The sequence below is a fragment of the Theobroma cacao genome, chromosome 4, assembly GCF_053813885.1.
Source record: "Theobroma cacao isolate CCN51 chromosome 4, ASM5381388v1, whole genome shotgun sequence".
Lineage (NCBI taxonomy): Eukaryota > Viridiplantae > Streptophyta > Magnoliopsida > Malvales > Malvaceae > Theobroma > Theobroma cacao.
In genome coordinates this window covers 9,021,353-9,036,029 of record NC_142642.1, presented here as the reverse complement: position 1 = coordinate 9,036,029, position 14,677 = coordinate 9,021,353, and positions in this window count along the sequence as shown.

Below are 14,677 nucleotides of genomic sequence, written 5' to 3'. Positions count from 1 at the left end.
ATATTGATAATCTCCATATATTTCATGATCATGGAAACCATAATTTTCAAAACTATCTTTTTATCGCGAGTTTGCGATTGAAACATTAATCTCCACGTATATGTACACACGCACATTAAAATGTCCATATTCCTCATTATGTATACGGGTCTCTGTTTTCAAATGCCTTCAGACTAATTTCTCTTTATATCCACATAATCGACCTTGTGTTGTTACTAGCCCCTTTTATTCAACTGAGTCGAGACAAGAATTATAAATTCTCATTGCAACACTTTACATTAACTCATTTACCATACCACACTTGTAATTCGTTATTCATACTTCATCACTTAACATTGATATTCCTCATCGATATCTCATACCTTCATCTTTCTTTACACTTATATTCATAATCCTCATAGAATAAAAAACCCATTATAAGCGTCACTTATATCCTTTCAAATTTGTAGCTGCAACTGAAATTTCAAATTTCACCTTTTCCATAAGAAATTTTGAAGTCACTTATCAGGTATTGTAGTTGCCCGTACCATTGATGAATTTCTACGTCAATTCTCAGTAATTATATAAGGCAACTAATCACACCGCTAAGGTAAATACCCCTCCTCAATGATTATACCACTAATCCACTTCTGTCCTACCAAAAAGGTTCCCATATACATATAACCAGTCATTTAAACAATTACTTCATTCACATTATATAAAATAAAAGTCAACTCTTAATTCCTTTATACAGGGAGTTACTATTTCCTTTATACTACATCTATCTAGAGTTAAAGTAGTACAACTTCAACAAAACACTAAGTATCTTTAGGGTCATCATCACAATGATCCTCTTTCAGATTCTCTTAGAGCTTTCTTTTTTTTTGTTCTTTAATCCGAGCCTGCTGGAGTTTCCTACATTCCTCAATTTCTTTCAAGATGAAATTTCTTATGCCTTCATTAACGTCGTTACTATCAACACTTTCATCAGTCTCACTAATACTAGTGCTTTCCTTTATCCGAACCTTCACTCCCAAATCCGATGAAGTCCAATTAATAGGAACTCTAAACGAATATCTTTCTAGATTACTGGGTTCAGAACGACATCAGCTTTTAGCGGTGGAATTTATTGATCCCTCACTAGTACAATGTGAGGTATCGGAATCACTATCTCTCCTAGGCATAGTAAGTGCAATCCGAGCACCACAACTTATACGTAACCAAATGGTAATTTCCTGATCATTTATATCCCACAAGGACAAGTAGGTTTCTATATGCAGATGTATCTATCCAACAAAATCTAATCTACCTTAACTTAACTTGGGGCCACACTGACATTGTAGTTTTTTTTTAAACAATTTTAAAACCAAATGCTCTGATACCACTCGAATTGTCATGATCCGATACTCCCCTTGAGAATGTGACAGCCGTCGCGACGTCCGAGTAGACATTCGTTACCCGAAGTGCTAACCGGAACCCCGCAAGGCTTTAGTATCATTTTTTTTCATCTCCCCTGTGAGTAATCATTGCCAAACCTCATTTTTAAAGAATTTTAAGCTTTTTCCCTTTCAAAACCGTGGAAAAATAATTTTCGCCTCACAAGGGCGTTTTCATCATTTTTCCTCAAAATTTTATGAACTCGACTAAAAATGTAGTAGATTAGTGGAAAACACATATTTCATGATTTAAAATAAATTTGGGTGTCTAAAACATTTATGAAAAATCATATTGCAACTATTTGAATAAAATAAAAATATTCAATAAAATATTATAATTTCTTGTAAAACAATAATTATAGAGTCATCGGTAAATAATTTTTGTAATGTAAAAGCTCAATAAGTTCATACGTACTATAATACAGATAACTGAGATATGAAATTTACTTTATAGTGACTCATGGGCCCACAAGGAACAAAAGTGCACAAAGGCAGTAAACCTACAGTTTTTGGAGTAGTAAAGCCGACTATAATCCTTGACGATATCTGCTATCCACAAGTTACCTCGGGCCTGAAATAGTTAAAAAGGAGGGTGGTGAGATTATAAAATCCCAGTGAGTAAACAGATACCATCTAAAGTCGACTAAATGGAGACAGATAAAATAGTTTAACATACTAAAATTCATCACCTTTCAACTTGTTTCAACCAAATAAAATCAATTCATATAAATCAAGTAATTAATATGGCTTATGAATTTCTTAAAAGCTTTGGCTCATGCCAAAATCATTATCATACTCAGTCATCAAGGATACCTTGGCCGAGGGCTATCCCAAACTGAGTCCGCCAAGGCTGTTAAAAAGTCATGTACGCATAAATCATGTTTTTATTTTGAAAACGTAGTCGTTCCTTGGCGTTGGCTGAGTTCCCCTCACGTGGTGGTTGGGCGTGAAGTGAACTCTAAAGTTTGACCTCGGGAGTTACCCTACGCGCCTCTCTAATCGAGGTACATATATATGACCAGGTTCCGTGCCCTTCTAATAGGTTGGTCCACAGAACCAGCCCACTGCAGCAAGCTAAACCCACCATACAATAAAAATTCAACAACATGATATGGCGATTTTATCATTATCCAGCCTATCAAGGCAAACAACAGTTTATACATTTCAACACAAATACCAATTCAGCCATTCATGCCAATATTGTCATAAGCCAATCAATTAGAACCATAAATTTACAATACATTAAATGGTCTCCAATTACTCCATTTTCAAAGCCTTCATTCAATTTTAAGACCATTTATGAAATCATTTTATTTAAACACATTTTGTTTATAAAACCTAAAAATTTACCATTTAAACTCATTTTTTATCAAATCACAAAATCGAATAAAAACCACTCTAGATAATTAAGATGATAGTAAGGTTACTCACAGTACTAGGAGTTCGATATACTTCTATTCTCGATCTTTGGGCACAATCTCTTTACCCTTGTTAGAAGGCTCACCACCTATACATCTACGTGACACGAATTTCAATAAATTGTGTCAATTTATCATAAACTATTTCAGGCTCTATAAATCTATATGAATGCACGAAATGTGATGTAAAATGTCCAGATAGCCATTTAAATACGGTATTCAACCTAATTCGCACTATTCTCGGTGTAATTGGCTAAAACCTCCAATTTAACTCTAAATCGATTTCTTTCACTTTCTACACTCCAATTATACTTAAAATACCTCAATGACTGTGAATATGATTCAATTTATTAGTCTGAACCATAAATCGCACATGTCTACACATTAGGTAAAAATTCAAATTTTCATGCCAAAATTTCCCATTAAATTTCTAGCCTCAACAATCATTAAATACCACCAAAATATCATGAAATATCATCAATTTTAGCCTCAATATCCTCCCTAGAGAATTCGGCCTCTTGTGGGTTTGTGAAGAACAAAGTGATTCCTTGCTAGATTTTCATACTTTCCATTACCAAACAACCAAAAACACTTAATTAGCTTGAAATCTAGCAAAATCAATGCACAAAACCTTTCCTCTCAAATTTGGCCAGCATGGGTTCATCATGCAAACTTGAGTTCTAAGCATGGAAAATGAAAAAGAAAGCATGGATAGTGTAAATCACAAGATAAAATCACAAAAATTTACTTTTATTAGCTTAATGCCTTGGAATCCCACACTCTTTCTTCAATTTTCCCACCTAGGGTTTGTGTTCTTCCCTTTCCTCTTTACCTCATGCTTTGGCCGGCCATATGGGTGAGACTAAGAGAGTTTTAAATAGATTTTACAAGGAAATTCTAGAATAATCCAAGCTTGACGCATGGCATGTTTCCATTGGTCCATGTGTAATACTTATCCATTAAGCAATCTCTCTCCACTGCATAAAATGTTTCAATTATCCACAATGTAAAATGTTAATGGCTGAAATCCATGGGCATGACAAGTGTTAGGTGGTGTAAAATTCTAAAATTCCAACTTTGCCCCGTAAACTCATAAAATTATCGTTTTGTCCCTAGGACTCCAAAAATGTCAGAATTTAAATTTTTCACCTCTTAAACTCAAATCATACTCCAATGAGTCAAATGGAATCAAAATCTTTTCTAAAAATTCCCATTTTTTCCTCAGGTGATAAAATTACGATTTTACCCCTAGAACATGAAAATTCCAAATTGACTCTAATTCAGCCCTAGAACTCCAAATCATCATTTTAAGTCATTTTGGGTTTTTAACATTCTCAATTTCATCTTAATATCTCTATTTAGACTAGTTCGAGGCTTAATTCAACTTAATAGTACCATTTGGTACAATATCGACTTTTGATGATTTTTTCGAGCTTTCCAAGTATGCAAGCATATTGCCAATCACCTGAAGGACATGGCAAGTACTTTATAAGGTCAGGCTTGACACGTATTGACAAATTAATCAAGTGATAGATCGAATTAGGCCAATACCGTTTAATTTAGGTACACAATTGATTTTGTGTAGAACACCGTGCTTAGACAATAATTCGAACAATTTGCATCCCATTTCATACATTAGTATAAAGCCTGAATTGGTTTTATAACAATTTAGCATAATGTAGTAAATGGCTTATTGTGCATTATGTCTAGGTGGTGAGCATTCTGGCAAAAGTAAAGAGATAGTACCCGAGGATCAAGAATCGGAGTACTTGGAATTCAACTCCCAAAATAGTGACTAAACTTACTATCGTCTTAATTATCTAAAGTATGTTTTATTCGATTTTGTGAATTTTATGGAAAATGAATTAAATGATTAATTTTTCGATTTTATAAACCAAATGTGACTTAATGAAATGATTTCATAAAATTTTTTTGAAATTCAATGATGGCTTTGAAAATAGAGTAACTGGATACCACTTGATGTGTTGTAAATTTATGGTTCTAATTGATGGCTTATGATAATGTGTTGGCATGACTGGCTGGAATTGTGGTTTGTGAACTGTATGAATTGTTCTGTTTTACAGTTACAGGCTGGGTAGTATAATATTAGTCATGTCATGCTGCCAAAATTTTATTGTATGGTGGGTTTAGCTTGCTGTAGTGGGCGGGTTTTGTGGACCAGCCTATTAGAGGAGCACGAAATTCGGTTATATTTTACCTCTGTTGGAGAGGCGAGTAGGGTAACTTTCGAGGTATAACTTTAGAGTTCACTTAACGCCAAACCATCACGTGAGGGTGAACTCAGCCAACGTCAAGGAACGACTATGTTTTCAAAATAAAAACATGATATATGCGTACATAAATTTTTAACAGCCTTGGCAAACTCGGTTGGGATAGCTCTCGATCAAGGCATCCCTGATAACTGGGTATGAGAATTATTTTGGCACGAGCCAAAGTTTTAAGAAATTCATAAGCCATGTTGATTACTCGATTTATATGAATTGATTTTATTTGGTTGAAACAAGTTGAAAGGTGATGAATTACAGTATGTTAAACTATTTTATCTGTCTTCATTTACTCGACTTTAGATATTTTAGATGGTATTTGTTTACTCACTGAGATTATATAATCTCACCACCATCCTTTCCACCAATTTCAGGCTCAAGATAATCTATAGATAGCTGATTTCATCGAGGACCACCATTGGATTTGCATCCTCCAAACTGTAGGTTCACAGTCTTCCTTACTTTTAGTTATTCGGGGGCCCACTTGTTACTGTAAATTAAATTAAATACTCCGACTTACTGTGTTACGATATATATGAATTTATTTTGCTTTTACGCTGTAAAAATTATTTATGCAGTGTTCTAAAAATATTGTTTTATGAGAAAATTGAATATTTTATTCAATATTTTTATTTTATTCTGATAGTCATAATTTCATTTTAAACGAATGTTTTAGATATCCAAATTTATTTTTGATTATGAAATATGTGTTTTGCACCCGTATACTACATTATTAGCTGGTTTCGAAATTTTCAAAGAAAAAAGGCTAAAATACCCCTATGAGACGAAAAAAATTTTTTTTACTGTTTAAAGTTGGAAATAGTTTAAAATCTTTTAGAACGTAATATTTGGCAACAGTTACTCACAGGGGAAATGAGAAACTGATATTAATGCCTTGTGAGGTTCCGTTTGACTATCCGGGTAATGAGTGTCGATCGGGACATCGTGGCAGTTGTCACGAGCTCGAGGGGAGTTCCGTGACGTGACAAACTAAATCCACTTTATAGCAACTATTTGTATAGGGATGCTAAGTTGCATTGAACAAATTAAATTACACTTCCTCCTCTTCAACTCTAAAAGTTATTTTGCCATTCTTCACACTAATAATTGCTCCAATTGTAGCTAAGAATGGTCTTCCCAAAGTAAGAGGAATTTAAACATCATCTTCAATCTGAAACACAATGAAGTCCACCGAAACGTATAATTGCCCAACTTTAAGCAAAACATCCTATATAATCCCAACTAGGTACCTAATTGTTCTATCTGCAAATTGCAAGTAACTGTAGTAGGTTGTATCACTTGAAATCCAATTTTTATGGCAATAGATAAAGGCATTATTGAAACACAAACACCCAAATCACAAAAAGCTTTAGAATTTTAAAACTACCAATAGTGCAAGGAATAGAAAAACTCCCTGCATCCTTAAGCTTTGGTGGAAGCTTATTCCATATTATAGCACTGCACTCCTTAGTAAGTGCAATTGTCTCAAAATCTTCTAATTTCCTCTTTTTGGTCAGGATAACTTTCAAGAATTTAAGATAACTTGGCATTTGTTCTAAAGCTTCAGCAAAAGAAATATTAATGTGCAGCTTTTTAAATACCTCAAGAAATCTCTAGAATTGTTTGTCAATTTTTTCCTTTTGAAAACGTTGACGAAAAAGTGGTGGAGGTGTGGGAGCATATTTTAATTGTGATTTTTCTTTTGAATTTTCAATAGATTTTTCAACCATAATTTTTTTTTCAACAGTTTTTTCAATTTCTTTCTCATCAGATTAAAATGAAATCTAAGAATTTAAAGCTTTATTACTTATGTCTTTTCCATTGCGGATAGTGATTGCCATACAATGTTCCTTACCTTCTCTTCTTGGGTTGGGTTCAGTATCTTATGGTAAGGTACCATGAGGTCTACTATTTAAAGCACTAGCAAGTTAGCCCACTTGTGTCTCAAGATTTCTTATTGAAGTTGCTTGATTTTGAATGGAGGCATTAAACCTTGTCAAAAATATATTAGTTTTTGTCATGAACTTCATTAACATATCCTCCATTGAAGGCTTTTTCTCTAGCATAGGGGCTCCAGATGAAAATCCAAGAGGAAAGTTTGACTTAGCCACTGATGAAGACCCTTGGTTGTTATTCCATGAAAAATTAGGATGATTCCTCCAACCAGGATTGTAAGTGTTGGAATAAGGATTGTTCTATTGCCTATTGCCAACAGATTGACAATACTCAAAATAGATGGGACAATTGTCATTGGAATGTCCTTCCCCACAAAATTCACATGTCATAAAGGAGTTCTGAACAACATTAACACTTACTTTATCTATTTTCTTTATGAGAGAAGCCAATTGTGTAGAAACAGTGTTCACCACATCTAATTCATGAATTCCAGCAATTTTTCTTGTACCCAATCTTTTAGATGGCCTTTAATAATTATTAAAAGCTATCTCTTTTAGCAAATCATAAGCCTCATCAATTGATTTACTTATGAGTGTACCTTCAGTGGCAGCATCAATAGTAGTTTTAAAAGGTCCTAGCAAACCATTAGAAAAACTTTGAACTTATAGCGACTTAGGTAATCCATGGAGAGGACACCTTATTGTCAAATTCTTATACCTCTCCCAAGCCTCGTATAGTGATTCAAAATCAAATTGCATGAAAGAAGTGATATGTTGCATATTTACTGACTTTGCAAGTGGGAAGAATTTTGCCAAGAATTTTTGAGCCAAATCATCCCAAGTATTAATGGAACCGGTAGGTAGTGAATTTAACCAACTATTTGCTTTATCTCTTAATGAAGAAGGGAAAAGCCTCAATCTTATGGCATCATTAGTAACACCATTAGCCTTGAATGTATTGCAGATTTTCAGAAAATTTACAATATGAGAATTCGTATCATTATTAGGCAAAAGCCCCTAACTAAATAGCAGTCTGAATCATATGAATGATTGATGGCTTACTTTCAAAGTTGTTGGCTTGAATAGGATGTCTTTGGATACTAGAGTGGAGATTTTGTACTCATGGGACAACCTAATCCCTCAAAGGCTTGGTCTTTTCCTCTTGTTGATCAACCATTATTTTATTTAGAGTAGAAATTTTTTTATTTTTCCTTCGAAGTCTTTGACAAAATTTTTTTCAATTTCTAGATCAAAAGGAACAATTTCCAAATTTTAGGCTCTTCACATACAACAACCAAAAGTTCTTGAAAAATTAAAGAAAAGAAAAGTCTAGATTAAAATTAAGAATGCTTGGTATTAATATTAAAAAGAAAGAATTAAAAATCAGTTCCCCAGCAATGGCACCAAAAGCTTGTTGTTCAATTTTCTACCCACGCAAGTATACATATTGCAAAGATAATATAGAGATGAGTAGAGTGTCGATCCCATAGAGAATTGAATTAATCCTTACTATTAACTACTAAAATTAACACATCCTAAGTTTATTTAAACAATTAAAATTAAAAAGAAAGATTGAAACTAATAAACTAATAATTAAAACTAATATATCAATAAAATTACTTCTAGTGAGTACCAGACATAAGATTATGATATCTCTCAATACTTATCTAATTATTGTCTCTATCTGTTAACTCAATTTAATGAATTAAATTGCTAACCTAAAGTCTTAAATTATTTACAAGTCTCTGTCTAATTTCTTATAAAAATACCTCTTCTAATTAATTTGCTATGTGTCTATGCAAATTAAATTGAAGAAAGATTCATTACGTTTGTGCTCTAATTTTGGCTACGTATGGCTTATAGGTGTAGTCTACCCTATATGCAAATCAAACCACCTAATCAACTAAGTGCATTTGATCATACGCTATTCTATTCAATGTCTACCTAAATCTTATTCATCAAGGTCTAACCTAAGTTTCCAATTCAATCTAATTGGTAGCCAATCAACTAGAAGCATTAAGAATAGAATAAAATAAACAACTTAAATCCATCAAACATTGTCACAGCCTAATCTCGGGCCATGACCGATGCAAGGACCCAATAGGCATAGCCTACTAGGCCCAAGCAAGCCTTCATATATGAATCTGTACGTTAGTCCATCTATCATTTATATTTCTTTAAGATCTATACTTAATAGTGCTCGAATGCTAATTTGTTCGAAGACAATTCATAGAACCCAAGTAAACACTCGCACTAGCATCATAAATTAAAATATACATAGAGAGTTTGTCAAATATATCTTAACAATTCACGTTAAACATATATGTGCATATACAAAGACCTTGATCGTCAGCTGAGTGACTTTGGGAGTGGGTGCTAACATTTAGTGTCAAGGCGACCTACCGAAAAATAGATAAGAGGAAGCACCTTGGCTTAGGAATCCAACTACCTTCAAACCTAAAAACTAAAACATGAAGTTGATACTAATGAGTATAAACTTAGTGAGTGAACATAGGAAGGGAACAAGTAAACGATATGGACAGATTTTGAAAACACGATGCACTTATTTTAAAAACAATGCAATTTAATTTATTTCTTGTGAAGCCCCTTAATTCAACCCTTGATTTTTTAATCCCTTAAGGTGAAGGATTTATAATCCACAATGGAGTTTAAAAGAGTGAAAACTACAGCAAATATCCAATCAAGACAAGAAAAACAGAGGGTTTCTCGCTGCAGCGGAAAGGCATTCTATAACATATAATACAATCACATTTTTATTTTCATAACTTGTCTATAGCATATATATAGATATATAAACATGTACACCACCGCTGCCTTACTCAGCTCATGTGCACTCCCTACACGTACAAGGCAATATCATCATGTGCATTCCCTACACACATATTTCAATATCATCATGTGCACTCTTTACACACACATATTTCAGTATCACCACACGTATTCCCACCCACATCATTATCGGCATGTGCACTCCCACACCGCACATCACCAGCACCGTCACATGCACTCTAACATTGCACGTGCACGATTATAGCTATTATATAACATTATCACTTAAAGCATAACACACATATCCACATAATATAGGAACAGATAGCTTCATTATATCACATATTTTACCACATAAAAACATTTCATCATGGGCTTATTCCCATGCATGTTTTAAAGAAAAGTCCGATAAAACATTTCAGGTGATTCAATTAAACGCGTATGCATTTATCCCAAAACATTTTAATGCAAGTTCACTCACAGTGTCTTTGTTGATGCTTTGATCGACTTTAGTTGCATCTAATGCTCCGAATGGAGATGTGGAGTCTCATTGGAACCTATCACACACAATAGCATCACACCAACTCAATTACATAAATACTATTCCGAAAGTTGTTTCCTAAATTAAGTTTTACTAGTTATTCCTATCTAGCTTCCAATTATCATTTAAGTAGTCATTGTTCACACTAGACATGATTAAATAACCTTCAACAATAAATTAGCCCACAAACCTAATTATTGGCCGTCATCAACAACTCAAAAATCAAATCTAACTCATTAGTCACCTTAGTGGCTTTATAGTGGAATTCTTTTCAAAAGTTCTTCAAGCTATCAAGGAAAGTCTATATCTCTCTCTCTCAAAATGTTCAGCTAGTGAGAGAAAGTGTAGAGGAAGAGCTTTTGAGGGTTCTTGAGGTGTAAAAGTGAAAAAGTATGAAAAACCCTATGAAAAAGTGTACAAAAGCATGAGAATCAGAGTTAATTCGAGAAAGTTATGGAGGCTTTAAGGTTTCTTTTCCATGAAAGGGAAAAACATTTAGTGAGGGAAAAGGATGGGAAGAAGAAGAAAAAGCTGCTGGAAGTGAGGAGAGGGTGCTGGAAGAAATGAGACATTTATCCTAAAGTCAATCAAAGTTTCACAGAATTTACAAAAATGCCCCTTTTTTATTCTTCTAGTGCAGTGCCTTCACTTTGGCAAAGATTTTGACTACTTTTTGGCCATAACTGGGCATAGTTGTAAACATAAAAGTTTTAGCTCTGCCTCTTAGCTTTCTAATGGTCAAAAACTCATGTCATTAGAATTTTTTTACTGGGAGATATGCTTGAAAAACCAAAACATATGCAAATAGAGCAACAATTAATTACGCACCTTTCTTCACAAGTTGAAATTATTTTTGATCCTACTCCTATAAAAACATAAAATAATTATAAATAACATAAAAATAGCATCATTAACTTAAAATAAATATTTAAACATAAATTAAACTAAACTAATAAAATAAATAAAAATACCTAAATTTAATCCTAAATCTAGTCCAATTTAGACTAATTAGGTATTTAATCTCCCATTAAATATGTGAATTTGATGCACTCAACAGTCTACCTCTAGTCACACATCTGTGGAGGTTGGTGTGAGACCTTGATCTTTATAGACTCGTAGCTAGAAGTAGACGCGATATCATGGACTAGGGGTAATTTCCTCATTTCCTTAGTGAGCCCCTAGAAGTATGTTTTCAAACAATATTAAGGCCTAAGTAGGCCTAAGGCATAAATGAATGATGAAAATAATGATAAAATGACAAAGGAAATAGAAATAATGATGATTTCCAAGGTAGGGGCAAAATGGTCATTTTTCATCTCGAGTCAAAATTTTTAAGTTTTCATGAACTCGAGTATTTCTAGACTATTATGGACTTTGTCTCAATGTCAAAAGAGTAAAAAGATTGCACAAAGGATTGGAGGAAGACAAAGCCAACTTGTTAAGGGTATTTTTGTAATTTAAGTGGAGTTGGATAAGCTTTAGTTATAAATATCATTTTCCAACAGCTTCTTCTCATTTTTCCAGTGACTTCTTCTTCTTCTTCCTCCCATCTCACGTTTCTTTCATCCTCCATGGAAGCTTATTTTGAAACCTCCATAACTTTTCTCAAGTTAGCTCCAGTTTTCATGCTTTTGTGCACCTTTTAATAGAACCTTTTGTGCTCTTCCACTCTCTTACTTTAAAACCATTGAAAAGTCTTACTTCCATACTTTCTCTCATTAGCTAGGTGTTTTAGAGAGAGAAAGAGGGAGCTTCTATAATAGCTTGAAAATTTTTGGAAAGAAACTCAATTACAAAGTTACCAAGGTGAGTAGTAAATTAGAGTTGTTTTTTTTTAAGTTGTTGAAAATCGCTTGTAAAACCCGACCCTATAAACACATGTCATGACATACATGCACTAAGTAGCATGTTATTATGCTAGGAAAGCACTTAAGAATAGACGAAACCTGGTATCGTACCTAACGGTACACTTGAGTTGATTTAACCTTGAACTTGTTCAAATAGGAATCGTAGGATGAAATTTAATATTTTATAGTCAAGGAATGACTAAAAATGATTGTTCGGAGTTCGAGGATTCATTAGAGGTAAAATTGAAAATTTTGATGTTTAGGGGCAAAAAACGTCATTTTGCCACCTAAGATAATAATTTGATCATGGAGTGAAATTTTTGACCAAGATTAACTATTTGGAGTATAATTTAATGATAAGAAGTGAAAAAGTTTAATTCTGGTGATTTTTGGAGTGTAGGGAAAAAATTATAATTTTGCCACCCGCGGACAAAATTTGAGATTTTGAGAGAATTTAGATCAAATTTGACAAATTGGAGAATGGTATGAGTATAAGGGATGAAAAATTTGTCTATGGGCAATTTTTCAGTTTTTTGGGCAAAAATGTAATTTTTCACTTTTACGGCGAAAAAAGTGTAAACTTCAAAAATTACTCCACCGAGACTTTGGATAAGTCTAAGAATTTTATCTAAGCTATGGATATGTGGAACAAGTGTATGGTGAAAATTTGAAAACAAATGGATGAAATTTTAAAAATTGGCCAATGGGAAAATGACACGTGGTATTTTTTTAATGATATAATATTATTTTAATGAAAAGTCAGCCCATTTAAACCCCATTTTAAGTGCTGGCCTGCCATAAGGGAGAACAAGAGAGAAAATAGAGAGGGAAGGGAGAAAGAAAAACCAAAGAGAAACAAGAAAATTCAAAGGGGAATTCACGTTTTTCGCCCATTTACGCGTATAATGGTAAGATTTTTCGACTTTAGCTTGATTTTTACCTTTCTTATGCCTTTGTTTCCATTTAGCATGCTTGAGGAGAGAGATCTAAAAGTGACATCAAGGGCTGAACGAAATTCTAGGGGAGAGATTTTGAAATTTTTAGGTTTTGATTTTTAGTTAAATTGGTAGTTTTAGTTAGTTAAATGTGTTTAGAAAATAAATTGGGCAAGAAAGCATTAAATTTTCACAATACCCACCCTTGGCCGAATCTGCAAAGAGGTACAATGATGATGATCTGATTTTTATTCTAAGAGAAATGAAGAGAAAATGATGAAAAATGGTTAAATGTGATAGAAAAACAAAGTAGAAAATTTACCGAGTTAATGTCCCATTTTTGGCTGAATTTTCCAAGGAGGAAAGTGAACTGATTTTGGTGATTTTAGAAGGTTATTGGCTGATACTTAATGGTTAGAAATGTTGGAGAGAGAATGGGACGATTTAGAGCTAAAATGGAACGCGTTAGCAATTTATCGGGTAAAGTACGAAAAATAGGTTGATACCGCGTTTAAGCCATTTTTGGCTATTGCATTTCATACCATGCATTAGTATAGGATTTAAGTCAAATATATAGTGATTTAGCATTAATGTGATGACTTGAGTAAATTTTTGCAATGTGTCTAGGAGGAGAGCCTTCCGGTAAAGGTAAGGAAATCGTACCCGACAAGTAGTTATTGGGGCACCTAAAAAGCAATTAGTTTGTACAAACGGTCAGTAAACCTATTATTATTGTGAATTATCTAGAGTTATTTTAAAAATGCTCTTTATGTATTTTGTGAAACGAAAATGAGATTAAAACTGGATTTTTGATGTTTTAGAAATAAATGTGACAAAAAAATATATATTGTGTTGATTATGAAATTGAAATTGAGTAATTGGAGGTTGGTAACTGTTTTAAAAATTATATTTTTTCCTATGAATGGCTTATGAGATATAAGTATATGTGGCTATATTTTGTAAGTGCATTGGGAAATTTATGTAAGCTGTTTTTACTATGCAGGCTGGATAAATAAATAAAAGTCACGTTATACTGTCGAAATTTTATTAAAATTGGTGTGTTAGTCACTACAGTGACGAGTTTCCGTGGACTGCCTATTAAAGGGGCACGGTAAACCCGGTTATATAGTTACTCCGGTTGTAGAGGTGAGGAGGGTCACTCTCAAGGTAGTATTAGAGCTCACTTCACGTCGAACCCCCATGTGAATGTGTAACTCGGCCAACGCCAAAGAACGGCTTGTTTTAAAAATAAAAATGTGTTTCACATGTAAATGTTATAACAACCTTGGCAGACTCGGTTAGATGCCTCGGCCAAGGTATCCCTGAGGATTAGTTTTGGCTTTAGCCTTGGTTTCTTTTATAAAGGACATAAGCCTTAACAACAGTTTTGGTAAATTACAAATATTTTATGGTTTAAGAAATAAATTGAAAACATTATGAAATGGTTTGTGATTTGTTGTTTAAACTTACCTCCCTATTACTCGCCCTTAGATATTTATGATAATGTCTGTTTACTCATTGGGATTGCAAAATCTCACCTATCTCGTTTCC